Source organism: Globicephala melas, chromosome 5, assembly GCF_963455315.2.
Source record: "Globicephala melas chromosome 5, mGloMel1.2, whole genome shotgun sequence".
Classification (NCBI taxonomy): domain Eukaryota; kingdom Metazoa; phylum Chordata; class Mammalia; order Artiodactyla; family Delphinidae; genus Globicephala; species Globicephala melas.
In genome coordinates this window covers 33,243,149-33,264,592 of record NC_083318.1, presented here as the reverse complement: position 1 = coordinate 33,264,592, position 21,444 = coordinate 33,243,149, and the positions used below count along the sequence as shown (strand labels likewise).

The 21,444-nt window shown below is 38.0% G+C and overlaps 1 protein-coding gene across 3 annotated transcripts in view; it reads right to left on the bottom strand.

The window, feature by feature from the left end:
- The window catches only part of TBCK (TBC1 domain containing kinase), a 237,476-nt gene that overhangs the window by 69,733 nt on the left and 146,299 nt on the right, over positions 1 to 21,444 (bottom strand). The gene's annotated exons all lie outside the window — the stretch shown is intronic.

Below are 21,444 nucleotides of genomic sequence, written 5' to 3'. Positions count from 1 at the left end.
CCCGTGAGCCATGGCCGCTGAGCCTGCGCGTCCGGAGCCTGTGCTCCGCAACGGGAGAGGCCACGACAGTGAGAGGCCCGCATAGCACACACAAAAAAAGTATGTGAGGTTTCATATAGACAGAAATTAAATGTACTCAATTAAAATAATAAAAAATACTTCCATAGAAGATTTCGCCTTCTTTCTCAGATTTGAAAGAAATTTAAACATCTTTGATACAGAGGTAATATACACAGGAAAGTTATTACAATGCCAAATTATTGTTTGTGTGTTTTGATAGGACTGTAACTCTTTAGGAGGTTAATATTCCTGATGGAGAGTAAGCTGTTACTCTACAGGGAAAGTGGAGCTATGATAGAAAAGCAGTAGAAATTCAAGAAGTTTACTAGGATGAAGGAGTTTATTAGCATGGACTAGCTTTTCCATTTCTATATTTGTAATATTAGTAAATGGCAGATATTATCATTTCCTCTGCAAAAGTCCAAGTGTGTCAGTTCAGATAAGCAATGAAGAAAAATATATTACATTCCTTACAAAGGGGTAAGGTCCCTATTTCTCTTTTTGAAATGAAGAGCTTATATATAAGGGGAAAAGGAAATAGACATTTAAGTTGATCCTGTGAATGGTGCATGAATCAGGCACTTATAGAATTATCTGCTTTTATAAGGTGGAAAACCCTTAGAGGAGGGCAGGGAAATGGACACTTAATGAGCATCTACTGTGTGACAGGTGTTGTATACTTTCACATAGCCCATTTAATTCTTACAGTGATTATTATAGACAGGTACTGCACTCCCCTCATTTCTGCTGAAGATGAAGAAACTAAGACATAAACAAGCTAAGTGACTGAATGTGTTAAGTGTTTTTATTACGAGTAGAATATCTGAAGTTACTAAAGGGTTATAAGGCATCTTTCATTTCCCAATTTATTTAGATTTGGGAAACAGCAGCCAGCAGGTCTAGAAAGACCAGTTACTCAATTAAACATTCCTTTATCTGCTATTAGTGATGTTTGCCAACTTCACAGTTGGTTACTTCCATGGCTGCACAAAAAGGTCAGATTTCATCACCCCCATATGTTATTCCTAACATAAAATCTATGAAACAGAGTTAAACATGTTTTGAGGAATGGACCTATTTATTTGAGAAACTGTCAATACAGTGAAATGCATTCTTTTAAAAAGTTCTGTAATATTGTCAACTTGATATTCCACAAAGAGAAGAATACAGACACCAATGAGAAGAAAAATAAAAGTTCAAGATACGTTCCTCTACTCCACTTAAGATGGAAGAGATGTGCTCAATTCATTTTAGAACATTTCCAATTAATACGGTTAAGATAAAAATTTGCAGCTAAAGAGAGAAAACTTCGTCACCTTAAAAAAGTTTATCCACTTCACACTGTTTAATCTCCAAAGGAAAAGAATTTTGGACCATAAATTTTGCATCTGCAGTGCTCAAATCAGTTCGACATATCTGTCACCCATTAAAAGCTTGAAAGTCAAGTTAATGATGCAGATCAGAGCTTGTAGTTCAGTCCTTAAATCACTGGCAATGGAAAAGTCATTTGTATCTGGTTGCAGAACACCCTACCAATACCATAAAAGGTTTACAGTGAATCTTGAGAATTTACTGGCATCCACCCCGATTTGAGCTTGATTACTACTGGCAGATATCCCATTCTCCACTCACTTGACCCATGTCACCTTCTCCATCTCAAAATCCTTCCAAAGTATTTTATCATAACCAAAATATTATGAAAAGTACTTTATAAACTGTACATTAAAATATGTAATTATTCTTTTAAAAATAATCTCTCATCCTAAAGCACTACTACTTTCTATCTTGCATTTTCATTTTGATACAATGCGTTTGTGAAAAAGTATGTACCCTGGATATGGTTTCTCAGTTTTTTTTTTTTTTTTTTTTTTTTTTTTTATTTTTTAACATCTTTATTGGAGTATAATTGCTTTACAATGGTGTGTTAGTTTCTGCTTTATAACAAAGTGAATCAGTTATACATATACATATGTTCCCATATCTCTTCCCTCTTGCGTCTCCCTCCCTCCAACCCTCCCTATCCCACCCCTCTAGTTAGTCAAACCAACGAGCTGATCTCCCTGTGCTATGCGGCTGCTTCCCACTAGCTATCTATTTTACGTTTGGTAGTGTATATATGTCCATGCCACTCTCTCATTTCGTCCCAGCTTACCCTTCCCCCTCCCCATATCCTCAAGTCCATTCTTTAGTAGGTCTGTGTCTTTATTACTGTCTTGCTCCTAGGTTCTTCATGACCTTTTTTTTTTTTTTTCCCCCTTAGAGTCCACATATATGTGTTAGCATACAGTATTTCTTTTTCTCTTTCTGATTTACTTCACTCTGTATGACACACTCTAGGTCCATCGACCTCACTACAAATAACTCAATTTTGTTTCTTTTATGGCTGAGTAATATTCCATTGTATATATGTGCCACATCTTCTTTACCCATTCATCTGATGATGGACACTTAGGTTTTTTCCATCTCCGGCCTATTGTAAATAGAGCTGCAATGAACATTTTGGTACATGACTCTTTCTGAATTATGGTTTTCTTAGGGTATATGCCCAGTAGTGGGATTGTTGGGTCCTATGGTAGTTCTATATTTAGTTTTTTAAGAAACCTCCACACTGTTCTCCATAGTGGCTGTATCAATTTACATTCCCACCAACAGTGCAAGAGGGTTCCCTTTTCTCCACACCCTCTCCAGCATTTTTTGTTTCTAGATATTTTGATGATGCCCATTCTGACCAGTGTGAGATGATATCTAATTGTAGTGGTGATTTGCATTTCTCTAATGATTAATGATGTTGCAGATTCTTTCATATATTTGTTGGCAATCTGTATATCTTCTTTGGAGAAATGTCTATTTAGGTCTATTTAGGTCTATTTATTGGATTGGGTTGTTTGTTTTTCTGACATTGAACTGCATGAGCTGCTTGTAAATTTTGTATCCATTCAGCCAATCTGTGTCTTTTGGTGGGAGCATTTAGTCCATTTACATTTAAGGTAATTATCGATATGTGTGTTCCCATTCCCATTTTCTTAATTGTTTTGGGTTTGTTATTGTAGGTCTTTTCCTTCTTTTGTGTTTCTTGCCTAGAGAAGTTCCTTTAGCAGTTGTTGTAGAGCTGGTTTGGTGGTGCTGAACTCTCTCAGCTTTTGCTTGTCTCTAAAGGTTTTAATTTCTCCATCAAATCTGAATGAGATCCTTGCTGGGTAGAGTAATCTTGGTTGCAGGTTTTTCTCCTTCAACACTTTCAATATGTCCTGCCACTCCCTTCTGGCTTGCAGAGTTTCTGCTGAAAGATCAGCTGTTAACCTTATGGGGATTCCCTTGTGTGTTATTTGTTGTTTTTCCCTTGCTGCTTTTAATATGTTTTCTTTGTATTTAATTTTTGACAGTTTGATTAATATGTGTCTTGGCGTGTTTCTCCTTGGATTTATCCTGTATGGGACTCTCTGTACTTCCTGGACTTGATTAACTATTTCCTTTCCCATATTAGAGAAGTTTTCAACTATAATCTCTTCAAATATTTTCTCAGTCCCTTTCTTTTTCTCTTCTTCTTCTGGAACCCCTATAATTCGAATGTTGGTACGTTTAATGTTGTCCCAGAGGTCTCTGAGACTGTCCTCAGTTCTTTTCATTCTTTTTTCTTTATTCTGCTCTGCAGTAGTTATTTCCACTATTTTATCTTCCAGGTCACTTATCCGTTCTTCTGCCTCAGTTATTCTGCTATTGATCCCATCTAGAGTACTTTTAATTTCATTTATTGTGTTGTTCATCGTTGCTTGTTTCATCTTTAGTTCTTCTAGGTCCTTGTTAACTGATTCTTGCATTTTGTCCATTCTATTGTCCATTCTATCTCCAAGATTTCGGATCAACCTTACTATCATTATTCTGAATTCTTTTTCAGGTAGACTGCCTATTTCCTCTTCATTTGTTAGGTCTGATGGGTTTTTATCTTGCTCCTTCATCTGCGGTGTGTTTTTCTGTCTTTTCATTTTGCTTATCTTACTGTGTTTGGGGTCTCCTTTTTTGCAGGCTGAAGGTTCGTAGTTCCTGTTGTTTTTTGTGTCTGTCCCCAGTGGCTAAGGTTGGTTCAGTGGGTTGTGTAGGCTTCCTGGTGGAGGGTACTAGTGCCTGTGTTCTGGTGGATGAGGCTAGATCTTGTCTTTCTGGTGTGCAGGTCCACGTCTGGTGGTGTGTTTTGGGGTGTCTGTAGACTTATTATGATTTTGGGCCGCCTCTCTGCTAATGGGTGGGGTTGTGTTCCTGTCTTGCTAGTTGTTTGGCATAGGATGTCCAGCACTGTAGCTTGCTGGTCGTTGAGTGAAGCTGGGTGCTGGCGTTGAGATGGAGATCTCTCGGAAATTTTTGCTGTTTGATATTATGTGCAGCTGGGAGGTCTCTTGTGGATCAGTGTCCTGAAGTTGGCTCTCCGACCTCAGAGGCACAGCACTGACTCCTGGCTGCAGCCCCAAGAGCCTTTCATCCACAGGGCTCCTTAATTTGGGATGACTGGTTGTCTATTCAGGTATTCCACAGATGCAGGGTATATCAAGTTGATTGTGGAGCTTTAATCCGCTGCTTCTGAGGCTGCTGGGAGAGATTTCCCTTTCTCTTCTTTGTTCTCACAGCTCCCAGGGGCTCAGCTTTGGATTTAGCCCCGCCTGTGCATGTAGGTCGCCGGAGGGCGTCTGTTCTTTGCTCAGACAGGACGGGGTTAAAGGAGCCGCTGATTCGGAGGCTCTGGCTCACTCAGGCCCTGGGGTAGGGAGGGGCACGGAGTGTGGGGTGGGTCTGCGGCTGCAGAGGCCGGCGAGACGTTGCAGCCTGAGGCGCGCCTGTGCGTTCTCCCGGGGGAGTTGTCCCTGGATCCCGGGACCCCGGCAGTGGCGGGCTGCACAGGCTCCCCGGAAGGGCGCGTGGCCAGTGACCTGTGTTCGCACACAGGCCTCCCGGTGGCGGCAGCAGCGGCCCTAGCCACGTCCGTCTCTGGACTCCGCACCCCTAGCCGCGGCTCGCGCCCGTCCCTGGAGCTCTCTCAAGCAGCGTTCTTAATCCCCTCTCCTCGTGCACCAGGAAACAAAGAGGGACGTAAAAGTCTCTTGCCTCTTCGGCAGTTCCAGACTTCTCCCCGGACTCTCTCCCGGCCAGCCGCGGTGCACTAACGCCCTGCAGGCTGTGTTCACGCTGCCAACCTCAGTCCTCTCCCGGCGCTCCGACAAAAGCCGGAGCCTCAGCTCCCAGTCCCGCCCGCCCCGGCGGGCGAGCAGACAAGCCTCTCGGCTGGCAAGTTCCGGTCGGCCCGATCCTCTGCGCTGGAATCTGTCCGCTTTGCCCTCCGCACCCCTGTTTCTGTGCTCTCCTCCGCGGCTCCCAAGCTCCCCCACTCCGCCTCCCGAAGTCTCCACCCACGAAGGGGCTTCCTAGTGTGTGGACACTTTTCCTCCTTCACAGCTCTCTCCCGCTGGTGCAGGACCCGTCCCTATCCTTTTGTCTCTGTTTAGTTTTTTCTTTTGCCCTACCCAGGTACGTGGGGGGTTTCTTGCCTTTTGGGAGGTCTGAGGTCTTCTCCCAGCATTCAGTAGATGCTCTGTAGGAGTTGTTCCACGCGTAGATGTATTTCTGGTGTATCTGTGGGGAGGAACGTGATCTCCGCGTCTTACTCTTCCGCCATCTTCCCGGAAGTCTCGGTTTCTCAGTTTTGATTCCAAGCTCCATGAGGTACTTTGTGACTCAGAGAAATAATTTCTCTAAATCTCATTTTCTTTATCCTCATCCATTACTATTGTTTTCTCTCATAAATACGGAACTATTTTCAAAATGATAAAATGCAACTCATGATTCATTTGGGCAAGGGTAGGTAGAAAAGACAGCTCGCCTGAAGCCCTTCATTGTCTTGCTTTAATGACTATGAAATGCTTCCTAGATATAGTGAACAGCTGTTGACATGGCACTTCTCTTTACCATCATCTAATTCCCTTTGGTTCATCCCTAATTTGGGGGCTAAGATATTATTTTCTCTCTCTAGATTTACTGCATTATTTTGGTGGAACACATTTTCTAGTAATTTCTAGGAAAGGATGCACAGAAGGCAAATTACTTTGGAATTGTCTATTAATATATTTATTCTGCCTTTGACTGATAGTTAGGCTAGGCATAACATTCTAGGATTGATTTATTTTTCTACAGAGTTATGTAAGGCAAGGGTTCCATTGTCTTTCTTCTGAGAAATTTGATGCAATCTTGATTTGAGATCACTTGTACATGATTTTCCACCTATCTGTAAACTTTTAGGATCCCTGGTGTTCTGAAATTTCATAATGATACATGTAATTGTGTATCACTTAATTGATGGTCTTTTTGTAATCCTTCAGTTATAGAAAAAGTTATTGTTTGATGTCTGTAATAATTTCTTTCTCACTGTTTTTCCTCTTCTCTTTTCTTTCATAAGAAGAGTCCTGAACATCCTGTATAAATTTCCTAATAATTTTGCCTTTTCCTCTTACTTTCCATCTATATTTTGGTTCTATTCTCTGAGAGATTTCCTAAGCTTTATCATACACCTCTTTCATATAAAGCTCATTGCATTTCCACATCATTTTTAATTTCCAGTAAATCTTTTTTGTTGTTACTTAAAAATTTCTGATTTTTCATAGTTATCATATCTTCTCATAATTGTTTTTCTGAGGATAGTCCTTTATTCAGTTGGTGCTGTTCTGTGTTTTTTAGCTGGAGGCTTTCCCTAGAGGTTTGGTGATCGATGACTGCATATTTAAAAGAATAGCACTAAAAATCAGATTGGAAGTTTTGTGTATGTGGGTAGGGCTTCACTATAGGTAACCTGGGGACATGGTCATTTGTTAGAGGACCCCTATAAGTAAGGTATTTCTCTTTTTGGGAACTTTCCATCTCTCCAGAGGATAATTCTTTAATCTGTCTAAACTAACCTTTGCCAACATTCTGGGAATTGACCATGGATGAGCCTGGGGATTGTAACTATGAACATTTCCTCACTCTGGCTCTCTGCTATGCTACTGACTCTGTGTCTCAAGTCTCTATGATTCGACTACTCCAAAAATGTACCTCCAAATTTACTGTATCTATGGTCATGTTTTGTAAAATTTGCAAAAGTAAAAACATCTAAACCACAATCAGTGAAAACTGTTGTCTTTACACCAATTTCCCCTCCATTACACTTCCTCTTGTGTTAGGCAACATAGTGGCTGTGGATACTTTGATATAACTAAGCTAAATTCAAGATATATTTATTATGGTTTAATGGGTATTCTACTGTTATTTGAAGTCACTCTGGGGTATTGACATAGATTTTTCTCCTTGACCAGAGTCTAGTCAGGCTCCTCTAAGCCTTTTCTTGACTATGCCTCAACCTTGGCCTATAAAGACTTGAACAAAACTCTTAACATAGTTTATAGCAATTCAATGTCACATCCCTCAGATTACCCTAACGCCCTATAAACGCCTGCCTGAGAAAAAACAAGGCTGCCAGAAGAATTTAGCATTTGTTCCAGTCAATACCTGAAGACAGGGTCCCTGTCTTCTAGCCTCTGTAGGAAGGTAGGAGCCTAACTTTGGTAAGTGTTAGTTAGCAAACACAGATATATTTCACATGGACCAATGCCCCCCTTCACACTTTTTATAATTTTTCACTTCCCTGAATCTTCTAGTCTCCTCCCTCCCTATTCCCTCATTCTCCCTTTAAAATGCCCAGGCACCTCTGTACAAATTGAAGTTGAGCTCAATTCATGCTGGACTATTATTGCAACAGTGTATTACTGACTAAAACCTGTGCTTACCACTTTAATGAGTGTCTGGCTTGTTTTTCTTTGACAGTATAGCAAAATTATTGCTAGCTCTAGGAATGACTTCCTGGAATACTCCCACCACCCACTATACAGGAGTAGAGGTCGTAATGCAGTGTGAATGTGTTCTAGCAGTAGAAGTTTATGGGCAGGCGAAACATAGTTGACATGTACATAGCTAAAACCAGACTGAAAAATTCTTCCAAATATTAAACATGTGAAACTGTAAGCAGAGAATTAGGTTCTCATTGATGCCTGATTAAAAGAGAAATATTCTCCTTCTAGAAATATACTTCAATAATGCTACATATACAGTTATAAGTGTACCATTAACTTTTTTTCTTTTTTTGATAGGAACCTCACAAAAAATAGCATTTCTGTATTTATAGAAAACAAACTTGTAGCACTAAAACAAACAGAAGCGACACCTGTGCTAAGTCATATGTTTTATGCATTACTACTATAAATAATAAAAAACAAATTTCAACCAACCCTGTCAGTGAAAAGACAGATTATCTATTTTTTCTATAGAAAATATTGCATAATTATTGTTATATGAAGAGATGATCAATGAATATGAAGCAAGAGAGGAGGAAAAATATAGAGGTATGTCAGACATTTAATGAATAAAAATATTATGCTATTTTTCTGTTTTGTAATTTGTTGTGATCTCTTTGCTCATGCTAAATATTCTTTTAATAGCCTAATTTTGTATTGTAATTTATAACCTCTCCTTAAAGAGGGGCATCTCCCCACACTGCATAAGCTTCAGGCCACAAAATCTAGATCTGCCCCTATCTTCCAGTCTTCTGCTAGGTGGCAGAGGAACAGACTCTTGGCTAAGAGGGTGGGAGCAAAGATTTGTAAGGGTGAATGAAATGAAACTGTTCCGTATGCATACATACATTCAACTGTTCCTTCTCTGGTTTTCTGCCTCATCTTTTCTTTCACTTTCAATTTCTGAGACCTTTTGGTGCTCTGCATCAAGAACTGGCTTGCTTCTTTTTGGTATCCTCCTTTGCAGGAAGGTTTAATATTCTCTGATTTATTAAGTGAGTTACTACTGATGTAATTACTTTCTATCTTCCAACTATTTGTTGACATTTCTTGTCTACTAGTGCTCTTTTTACACTCTCTTTGTTTTTAAAATTACTCTTTCTTCATTCCCTTACTGTCACTTTAGTGATGTTTCAGAAGGTAGCAGAGACAAACATGTATACAGTCTGTCATTCTTAATTGGAAAAGTTTCAAATTTTAAAGGCTGTGGTTCAAAAGGGGTGGGAATGAAGTTAGGAGACGGGCATGGTGAGCTTGACGTTTCACCCCCTTGGTCTAGCTCCAGGTCTGCAAATTAGCAGTTAAGATATTTGCTCAGAAAGCAGTATAATAACAATGCCACACTGCTAAGATTAACTCAGGAGGCAGCATGATCTGCGTTTGAATCAATTCAATTATTTACAAGTTGTACATCTTTGGTCAACTCATTTTTCTGTATCTCTTTTCTCAATCGTAAAACAGGAATGATAATACTTAATTCCTGGACTGTTACGAGGTATAAATAAGATTATTCCAGCACACAGTAGGAACTTAAGTATTTTACAGACAAATTTTTAGATACATAAAAAACATAAAAAATTTTAGCACTTCAACTAAAATTAAAAAAAGTATAAGCCTTAGATCCCACTAAGTCTGCCTTCTTGTTTTAAACCCAGTTGAAAAATAAGGAAGGGACTTCCCTGCTGGTCCAGTGGTTAGGACTCTGTGCTTCCATTGCAGGGGCATGGGTTCGATCCCTGGTCAGGGAACTAAGATCCTGTATGCCATGTGGAATGGCCAAAAAAAAAAAAAAAAAAGGAAAGAAAGAAAAATAGGCTAGTTTTCCACTTTGCAACTGGTAGATTTCTCTTTAGAAAGAGATTGCCTTTTAAACAGTAGTCTTTTCTACTTTTCAAAATCCAAAGACTTAGGATATCATTCAGTGTTAAAAAGAAATGAGCTATCAAGCTACAAGCAGACGTGGAGGAAAAAGTATGAATAGGCTGTATCCTCTATGATTCCTATTACATGACATTCTGGAAAAGGCAAAACTTTATAAGGACAGTAAAAAGATCACTGGTTGTCAAGGTTTCGGTGAGTGAGGGGAGCAGGAGAGGAGGAATGAATAGTTGAAGCACAGGGAATTTTTAGGGTGGTGAAACTGTTCTGTATAATACTGCAATGGTGAATACATGACATTATGCATTTATTGAAACCTACAGAACTCTACAATACAACCTTAATGTGTACTATAGAATTCAATTAACAATAATGTAAGATACTAAGGCAAGATGTTAAAAATAGGAGAAATAATGAGCAGGGAAGAAGAGAAATACAGGAACTCTGTACTACCTGCTCAACTTTTCTGTAAACTGCTCTAAAAAAAGTATAGTCTATTAATTAAAAAAAACAAAAAACAGGGACACAGGAGTGACATCAGTAAAAATGGCACAGTAGATGTCTCCAAGGGCACTACTTTTTAAATAAGTTTTTTTTTTTAAAGAACTACTGAAAGAAGTTAAAATTCTGTAATCATGTCAACATCCTTGTATTATAGTTGATTTATCTCTTGACTAGGGTAACAAATTATGACTTTTCATTCAAATGCAAAATAAACTTCATTGACAAAAAAATACTACCACTTAAAAAAAAAACTCTGTGCATTATACTGGACATTTACCAGACATTATGGATTTGCAAGAATTAGAATATTAATAATTTATCCTAATTCTGTAATCACATGACAAAAGGAGTCACTGAAGCCATTTCGGAATAACTTGGCTTACACAAGACATTTAACATATTGGGCAATTTGACAGAAACATTTCCTTCCCTACTCTAAAATTCTCATCTGTACTTAACAATAGTATGATTATTGCTCCATACCACACTTTGAGATAATAAGCCCATGGTTGTCTTTGTGAGGCAGGTAGGGAGGGAATAAGTAGACAGGAGAACTGCTAAGGATAGAAAATAAATGATTTTGTATATCCAAACAACAACCATAAAACATGGCTTGCTTAAATGAAGGAAGATAAGTTGTAGAGATAATGTTTTACATTTAAAATGGGTTAAAATTTGTTAAAAGTCAAGTTTCTATATGCTGTTCACTGACAAACGACTAACAGGCAGAAAGAAAAGAAATGGCTATGGAAACCTTCAAGATGGCAGAGGAGTAAGACATGAAGATCACCTTGCTCCCCACAAATACACCATAAATACATCTACATGTGGAACAACTCCTACAGAACATCTACTGAACACTGGCAGAAGACCTCAGACTTCCCAAAAGCCAAGAAAATCCCCACACACTGGGGTAGGGCAAAAAAAAAAAGAAAAAAACAGAGACGAAAGAATACGGACGGTACCTGCACCTCTGGGAGGGAGCTGTGAAGGAAGAAAGGTTTCCACACAATGGAAGCCCCTTCACAGGCAGAGACGGGGGGTGGCGGGGGGGCTTTGGAGCCACGGAGGAGAGTGCAGCAACAGGGCTGTGGAGGGCAAAGTGGAGAGATTCCCGCAAAGGGGATCGGTGCCGACCAGCACTCACCAGCCCGAGAGGCTTGTCTGCTCACCCACAGGGGCGGGTGGGGGCTGGGAGCTGAGGCTCAGGCTTCAGAGGTCAGACCCCAGGGAGAGGACTGGGGTTGGCTGCATGAACACAGTCTGAAGGGGGCTAGTGTGCCACAGCTAGCTGGGAGGGAGTCCTGGAAAAGGTCTGGAGCTGCTGAAGAGGCAAGAGACCATTGTTTCAGGGTGCGTGAGGAGGGGGGATTCAGAGCACCACCTAAATGAGCTCCAGAGACAGGCATGAGCCATGGCTATCAGCGCGGATACCAGAGACCGACATGAAATGCTAAGGCTGCTGCTGCAGCCACCAAGAAGCCCGTGTGCAAGCACAGGTCACTATCCACATCTCCCCTCCTGGGAGCCTGTGCAGCCCGCCAATGCCAGGGTCCCGTGATCCAGGGACAACTTCCCTGGGAGAACACACAGAGCACCTCAGGCTGTTGCAACATCATGTGGGTCTCTGCAGCTGCAGGCTTGCCCCGCATTCCGTACTCCTCCCTCCCCCCACGCCCGGCCTGAGTGAGCCAGAGCCCCCTAATCAGCTGCTCCTTTAACCCTGTCCTGTCTGGGTGGGAACAGACTCCCTCAGGTGACCTACACATAGAGGCGGGGCCAAATCCAAAGCTGAACCCCAGGAACCGTGTAAACAAAGAAAAGAAAGGGAAATCTCCCCAAGCAGCCTCAGGAGCAGCAGATTAAATCTCCACAGTCAACTTGATGTACCCTGCATCTGTGGAATACCTGAGTAGACAACGAATCATCCCAAAATTGAGGTGGTGGACTTTGCGAGCAACTGTAGACTTGGAGTTTGTTGTCTGCAACTAATTTGTTTTTGATTTTTATGTTTATCTTAGCATAGCTTTTAGAGCTTATCATCATTGGTGGATTTGTTTATTGGTTTGGTTGCTCTCTTCCTCCTTCTGTTTTTAAATATAGATATACCTATATTTTTCCTTTTTCTCTTTTTGTGAGTGTGTGTGTGTATGCTTCCTTGTATGACTTTGTCTGTTTAGCTTTGCTTTGACCATTTATCCTAGGGTTCTGTCTGTCCATTTTTTTTTTTTAAGTATAGTTTTTAGTGCTCATTATCATTGGTGGATTTGTTTTTTGGTTTGGTTGCTCTCTTCTTTCTATTTTTTACTATAAATTTTTAATAATTTTAAAATATTTTTAATTTTAATTATTTTATTTTTTTTTCTCCTTTCTTTTTTTCTTCTTTTTCTTCTAAGCCATGTGGCTGACAGGGTCTTGGTGCTCCAGCCAGGTGTCAGGCCTGTGCCTCTGAGGTAGGAGAACCAAGTATGGGACAGTGCTCCACTAGAGACAACCTGGCTCCATGTAATATCAAATGGTGAAGGCTCTCTCAGAGATCTCCATCTCAACGCTAAGACCCAGCTCCACTCAAAGACCAGTAAGCTACACTGCTGGACACTCTATGCCAAACAACAGGAACACAACCCCACCCATTAGCAGAAAGGCTGCCTAACATCATAATAAGGTCAAAGACACCCCAAAACACACCACCAGACGTGGCCCTGCCCACCAGAAAGACAAGATCCAGCCACATCCACCAGAATACGGGCACTAATCCCCTCCACCAGAAAGCTTACATAACCTACTGAACCAACCTAAGCACTGGGGGCAGACACCAAAAACAACAGGAACTATGAACCTGCAGCCTGAGCAAAGGGGACCCCAAACACAGTAAGTTAAGCAAACTGAGAAGACAGAATAACACATAGCAGATGAAGGAGCGAGGTAAAAACCCACCAGACCAAACAAATGAAGAAGAAGTAGGCAGTCCACCTGAAAAAGAATTCAGAGTAATGATAGTAAACATGATCCAAAATCTTGGAAACAGAAAGGAGAAAATACAAGAAACGTTTAACAAGGACCTAGAAGAAATAAAGAGCAAAGAAACAATGATGAACAACACAATAAATGAAATTAAAAATTCTCTAGAAGGAATCAATAGCAGAATATCTGAGGCAGCAGAATGGAAGAGTGACCTGGAAGATAAAATAGTGGAAATAACTACTGCAGAGCAGAATAATGAAAAAAGAATGAAAAGAATTGAGGACAGTCTCAGAGACCTCTGGGATAACATTAAACGCACCAACATTTGAATTATAGGGGTCCCAGAAGAAGAAGAGAAAAAGAAAGGGACTGAGAAAATATTTGAAGGGATTATAGTTGAAAACTTCCCTAATATGGGAAAGGAAATAGTCAAGTGCAGGAAGCACAGAGAGTCCCATACAGGAAAAATCCAAGGAGAAACACACCAAGACACATATGAAAAATTAAATACAAAGAAAAAATATTAAAAGCACCAAGGGAAAAACAACAAATAACACAAAAGGAAATCTCCGTAAGGTTAACAGCTGATCTTTCAGCAGAAACTCTGCAAGCCAGAGGGAGTGGCAAGACATATTTAAAGTGATGAAGGAAAAAAACCTACAACCAAGATTACTCTACCCAGCAAGGATCTCATTCAGATTTGACGGAGAAATTAAAACCTTTACAGACAAGCAAAAGGTAACAGAATTCAGCACTACCAAACCAGCTTTACAACAAATGCAAAAAGAACTTCTTTAGGCAGGAAACAAAAGAGAAGGAAAAGACCTACAATAAAAAACCCAAAATAATTACGAAAATGGTAATAGGAACATACATATCGATAATTATCTTAAATGTAAAGGGATTAAATGCTCCCACCAAAAGACATAGACTGGCTGAATGGATACAAAAACAAGACCAGTACATATGCTGTCTACAACACACCCACTTCAGACCTAGGGAAACATACAGACTGAAAGTGAGGGGATGGAAAAAGATATTCCATGCAAATGGAAATCAAAAGAAAGCTGGAGTAGCAAAACTCATATCAGAAAAAACAGACTTTAAAATAAAGACTATTACAAGAGACAAAGAAGGACACTACATAACGATCAAGGGATCAATCCAAGAAGAATATATAACAATTGTAAATATTTATGCACCCAACATAGGAGCACCTCAATACATAAGGCAGATGCTAACAGCCATAAAAGGGGAATCGACAGTAACACAATCAGAGTAGGGGACTTTAACACCCTACTTTCACAAATGGACAGACCATCCAAAATGAAAATAAATAAGGAAACAAATGACACATTAAACAAGATGGACTTAATTGATATTTATAGGACATTCCATCCAAAAACAGCAGATTACACTTTCTTCTCAAATGCGCATGGAATATTCTCCAGGACAGATCACATCTTGGGTCACAAATCAAGCCTTGGTAAATTTAAGAAAACTGAAATCATATCAAGTACCTTTTCCAACCACAGTGCTATGAGACTAGATATCAATTACAGGAAAAAATCTGTAAAAAATACAAACACATGGAGGATAAATAATACACTACTTAATAAACAAGAGATCACTGAAGAAATAAAAGAGGAAATAAAAAAATACATAGAAACAAATGACAATGAAAACTCTACAACTGAAAACCTATGGGATGCAGCAAAAGCAGTTCTAACAGAGAAGTTTATAGCAATACACTCCTACCTCAAGAAACAAGAAACATCTCAAATAAAAAACCTAACTTTATACCTTACACTCTAAAGCAATCAGAGAAAGAAGAACAAAAAAACCCCAAAGTTAGCAGAAGGAAAGAAATCATGAAGATCAGATCAGTAATAAATGAAAAAGAAATGAAGGAAACAATAGCAAAGATCAATAAAACTAAAGGCTGGTTCTTTGAGAAGATAAACAAAATTGATAAAGCACTAGCCAGACTCATCAAGAAAAAAAGGGAGAATACTCAACTCAAAAGAATAAGAAATGAAAAAGGAGAAGTAACAACTAATACTGCAGAAATGCAAAGGATCATGAGAGATTACTAAAAGCAAGTATACGCCAATAAAATGGACAACCTCGAAGAAATGAACACATTCTTAGAAAAGCACAACCTTCTGAACCTGAACCAAGAAGAAATAGAAAAAATAAACAGAGCAATCACAAGCACTGAAATTGAAACTGTGATTAAAAATCTTCCAACAAACAAAAGCCCAGGACCAGATGGCTTCACAGGCAAATTCTATCGAACATTTAGAGAGGAGCTAACACCTATCCTTCTCAAAGTCTTCCAAAATATAGCTGAGGGAGGAACACTCCCAAACCCATTCTACAAGGCAAACATCATCCAGATACCAAAACCAGACAAAGAAGTGACAAAGAAAGAAAACTACAGGCCAGTATCACTGATGAACATAGATGGAAAAATTCTCAACAAAATACTAGCAAACAGAATCCAACAGCACATTAAAAGGATCATACACCATAATCAAGGGATCATACACCATAATCAATCATAATCAAGGCTTGATAATCAATGCAAATATTCTTCAGTATATGCAAATCAATCAATGTGATAAACCATATTAACAATCTGAAGGTGAAAAACCATATGATCATCTCAATAGATGTAGAAAAAGCTTTCAACAAAATTCAGCACCCGTTTATGATAAAAAAAAAAAACCTCCAGAAACTGTAGGCATAGAGGGAACTTACCTCAACATAATAAAGGCCATAAATGACAAACCCACAGCCAATATCGTTCTCTATGGTGAAAAACTGAAACCATTTCCTCTAAGATCAGGAAAAAGACAAGGTTGTCCACTCTCACCACTATTTTTCAACATAGTTTTGGAAGTTTTAGCCACAGCAATCAGAGAAGAAAAAGAAAAAAAAGGAATCCAAATTGGAAAAGAAGAAGTAATGCAGCCATTGTTTCAGATGACATGATACTATACATAGAGAATACTAAAGATGCTACCAGAAAACTACTAGAGCTAAGCAATGAATTTGGTAAAGTGGCAAGATACAAAATTAATCCACAGAAATCTCTTGCATTTCTATACACTAATGATGAAAAATCTGAAAGAGAATTTAAGGAAACACTCCCATTTACCACTGCAACAAAAAAGAATAAAATACCTAGTAACAAACCTACCTAAGGAGGCAAAAGACCTGTATGCAGAAAACTATAAGACACTGATGAATGAAATTAAAGATGATACAAACAGATGGAGAGATATACCATGTTTTTGCATTGGAAGAATCAACATTGTGCAAATGACTCTACTACCCAAAGCAATCTACAGATTCAATGCAATCCCTATCAAACTACCAATGGCATTTTTCACAGAATTAGAAAAAAAAATTGCACAATTTGTATGGAAACACAAAAGACCCCGAATAGCCAAAGCAATCTTGAGAAAGAAAAACAGAGCTGGAGGAATCAGGCTTCTGGACTTCAGAGTATACTACAAAGCTCCAGTAATCAAGACAGTATGGTACTGGCAAAAAACCAGAAATATAAATCAATGGAACAGGATAGAAAGCCCAGAGATAAACCCATGCACATATGGTCACCTTGTCTTTGACAAAGGAGGCAAGGGTATACAATGGAGAAAAGACAGCCTCTTCAATAAGCGGTGCTGGGAAAACTGGACAGCTACATGTAAAAGAATGAAATTAGAACACTCCGTAACAACATACACAAAATAAACTCAAAATGGATTAGAGACCTAAATGTAAGGCCAGATACTATAAAACTCTTAGAGGAAAACATAGGCAGAACACTCTGACATAAATCACAGTAAGATCCTTTTTGATCCACCTCCTAGAGAAATGGAAATTAAAACAAAAATAAACAAATGGGACCTAATGACACTTAAAAGTTTTTGCAGAGCAAAAGAAACCATGACCAAGATGAAAAGACAACCCTCAGAATGGGAGAAAATATTTGCAAATGGAGCAACTTACAAAGGATTAATCTCAAAAATTTATAAGCAGCTCAATATCAGAAAAACAAACAACCCAATTGAAAAATGGGCCAAAGACCTAAATAGACATTTCTCCAAAGAATATATACAGATTGCCAACAAACACATGAAAGAATGCTCAACATCACTAATCATTAGAGAAATGCAAATCAAAACTATAATGAGATATCACCGCATACCATTCAGAATGGCTATTATCAAAAAGTCTACAAACAATAAATGCTGGAGAGGATGTGGAGAAAAGGGAACCCTCTTGCACTGTTGGTGGGAATATAAATTGATACAGCCACTATGGATTACAGTATGGAGGTTCCTTAAAAAACTAAACATAGAACTACCATATGACCCAGCCATCCCACTAATGGGCATATAACCTGAGAAAACCATAATTCAAAAAGAGTCATGCACCACAATGTTCATTGCAGCTCTATTTACAATAGCCAGGACATGTAGGCAACCTAAGTGTCTACTGACAGATGAATGGATAAAGAAGATGTAGCACATATATCCAATGGATTATTACTCAGCCATAAAAAGAAATGAAATTGAGTTATTTGTAGTGAGGTGGATGGACCTAGAGTCTGTCATACAGAGTGCAGTCAGAAAAACAAATACCGTAGGCTAACACATATATATGGAATCTAAAAAAATAAATAAATAAAAATAAAATGGTTCTGAAGAACCTAGGGGCAGGACAGGAATAAAGACACAGATGTAGAGAATGGACGTGAGGACACAGGGAGGTGGAAGGGTAAGGTGGGATGAAGTGAGAGTGTGGCATGGATTTTTATATACAACCAATTGTAAAATAGATAGCTGGTGGGAAGGAGTCGCATAGCACAGGGAGATAAGCTCAGTGCTTTGTGACCACCTAGAGGGGTGGAATAGGGAGGGCTGGAGGGAGCTGCAAGAGGGAGGAGATATGGGGATATAGGTATATGTATAGCTGATTCACACTGTTATATAGCAGAAAGTAACACACTATTGTAAAGCAATTATACTCCAATAAAGATGTTAAAGAAAAAAACAATGAAATCGCTAGGGAGTTCCCTGGCAGTCCAGTGGTTAGGACTCCACATTTCCACTGCAGGGGACAAGGTTAAATCCCTGGTCAGGGAACTAAGATAAAGCAAGCCACACGTCAAAAAAAAAGTGCTAGTATTCTACATGAAGGTTTTCTCTAACAGTAAGTATTTTTATTATTGCAAATAAAATGAGCTTCCTAAAATGTCAGAATTGACTTTCTGAAGTTACTAGATTGGACCATTTGAAGCTGCTGATACGGAACAATTTTGACCTACAAAAACCTACTTTTGTAAGCAAATAACATGTTCTCCTGTATAGTAAAAAGTACTGGATTTGGACTCCAAATGCCAGTTGCTAACTTAAATAATAATGAGTAATCTATAACCTCACTGTGTTTCAATTAGTTCAAGAGAATAATGGAGATAAAAACTACTTAATACTGTTGTAATAATTACACAAGGTAAAAAAATTTAAACAGCTTTATAAACTTTAAAAGTGATTCAATGTTCTTGTAACTAGCGATGATCTACATTGCCCAAATTTTCTATTCACAATTTATCTTTTGAAATAAACCTTACTATATGAGAATTAATGATGTACAAACTTAAGTTCAGGTATAAATATTTCTCCATGCCAATGTGTCCATAAAGGCTACCCTACTGTTTATTTAATTGAACTGAACTAAAATTGAATTCTTAGTGTATTCAAGGTATGGTATTAAGTCCTGAGGGATCATAAAGATGAGTAATTGCTGAGAGATTTTGGAGTTTGGTCCAGTCAGAGTGAGAGTTCCTATTGAGCACCTTGGGTATTTAGTTAAGGACCTAGACATGCCATATTCTTAGACTAAATAAAACATTAAAAGAGACGTACTTTACAAATACAACCAAATTAATATGAACAAAAGAGCCCACCAGTTATTTAACTGTCTAGCAGAACAAATCTCAGCACTCTTTAAAGGAAGATGATAAAATCCAGACTCCTTAAAATGTACCTTTATCAATATCCACTATATAATAAATAATTAGATATGCAAAGCAGAAAAATGTCACCTATTATCAAGAGAAACAGAGTCCATAGAAACAGACCTACAAGATGATCCAGAATTGGAATTAGCAGACAAGGACTTTAAATAATTACTATAAATATGTTCAAGTTCTTAAAGGAGAATACAGTCAAAGGGAATGGACAGGGAAATGCAAACAACACAAAAGAGCCAAACTGAAATACTAGAACAGAAAAGTACGTTATCTGAAATCTACTGATATGTCTTAAAATCAAGATAAATACAGAGAGCCCTGTACTGTAGCACAACACAGTCAACCTGCTAAAAACCAAAACTAGAGAGGAAACACAAGTCTAAAGGAAGGAATGAAGAGCAATGATAATGGGAAATATGGTGGTAAATATTGATATAAAAATCTATCTTTTTGCTTCTCTTAAGATGTTTAAAAGGCAATTAGCTATTTAAAGCTCAAATAACAATATTACATTGTAGAGTTTATTACAAATGGAGATGTAAAATATATAGCAAAAACAGTAAAATATATGGCAAGTAAATGGAATAACACCGTTGCAAAGTTCTTATGTTTTCCGTAAAGTTGTACAATAGGAACTCTATGTAAAGTGTGATAAGTTAAGACATAGATCATAGACGGTAGAGCAATAACTAAAAGATAATTCAAAAGGCAAAACTAAAAGTCAATAAAGGTATTAAGATGAAATGTTCAAACTATTTAATCAACCCAAAGAAGTCAGAAAAGGAAGAAGAGAAACACAGAGCAGATGCAACAACTAGAAGTAAACCCAACCATATGAATAAACATATCAAAAGCAAATGGACTGAATATTCTATTTAAAAGGAAATAAATATCAGACCGAGTAAACAGAGCAAGAAACATTATATGCCTAAATTATGTCTAACATATGTCTAGACAATTATAAGTCTGAACATGATAATTTTTAAATATACAATATTTAAATTTAAAGCCACACTATGTGTGTGTGTGTGTATATATATACATATATATATATAAAGTTTTAAAATTATAGGTTGAAAATATAGAAAAGATACCATATAAGGACTAAGCATAAGAAAGCTCATGTGATTATACTAATATCAGAAAAAGCAGAGTCCAAGATGAGGAGTATTACTGAGATAAAGAAGCACATTGCATAATGATAATAGACTCAATTCAAGATGACATAACAATGCTAAGTTTATAGGTATTCCTTAAGAGAGCTTCAAAGTATAAAAGCAAAAGCTGATAGCATTAAGGTTGAAATAGACAAACCCACAGTCATAGTTGAGGAGTTTAATATCTCCCTCCTATAATTTACAGGACAAAGAGGGAAAAACCCAGTAAGAAGACTGAAACATTACTGTTGACCTATTTGACATTTACATAGCACTACACTTAAAAACTACATTATTTTAATGTGCATGTGGAACGTTTAATAAGATAAATAATCAGCTTACATAAAGTAAGCTTCAACAAGTTTTTAAAATGAAAATTTTGACCAAAAAAGTCACAAGGGAAATTAGTAAATATTTTTGAAACAATAATACTGAAAATACAGCATAACAAAATTTGTCAAATGTAGCTAAAGAAGTGCTCAGAGGCACTTATATTAGAAAAGATGAAAGTTATAATTCAATGATCTAAGTTTGGTCCTTAAGCAGCAAGAAAAAGAGAGTACACTAAATCCAAAGAGTAGATGAAAGGAAATAAAAGAAAAAAAAGAAGAGAAAGAAAAACAGAAATATTAGTGAAACTGATAAATCCTAGCAAGAATGATCAAGACTAGAAAAAAGCAAATTAGCAATATCAGGAAACAAAGGAGATATCACTACAGATGCATCAAACATTAAAAGGATACCAAGCAATATTATGAACAACTCTACGCAAATAAATCTGAAAGTAGATAAAGTATACAAACTCCTTGGAAAATTCAATTTACCAGAACCACAATTTGACACAAGAAGAAATAGGTAATCTGTGTAGTCACATATCTTTACAGAAATTAATTCTTAATTAAAACATTCCCACAAAGAAAACTCCAGGTCGATATGGTTTCATTGGTAAAGTTTATCAAATATTTAAAGA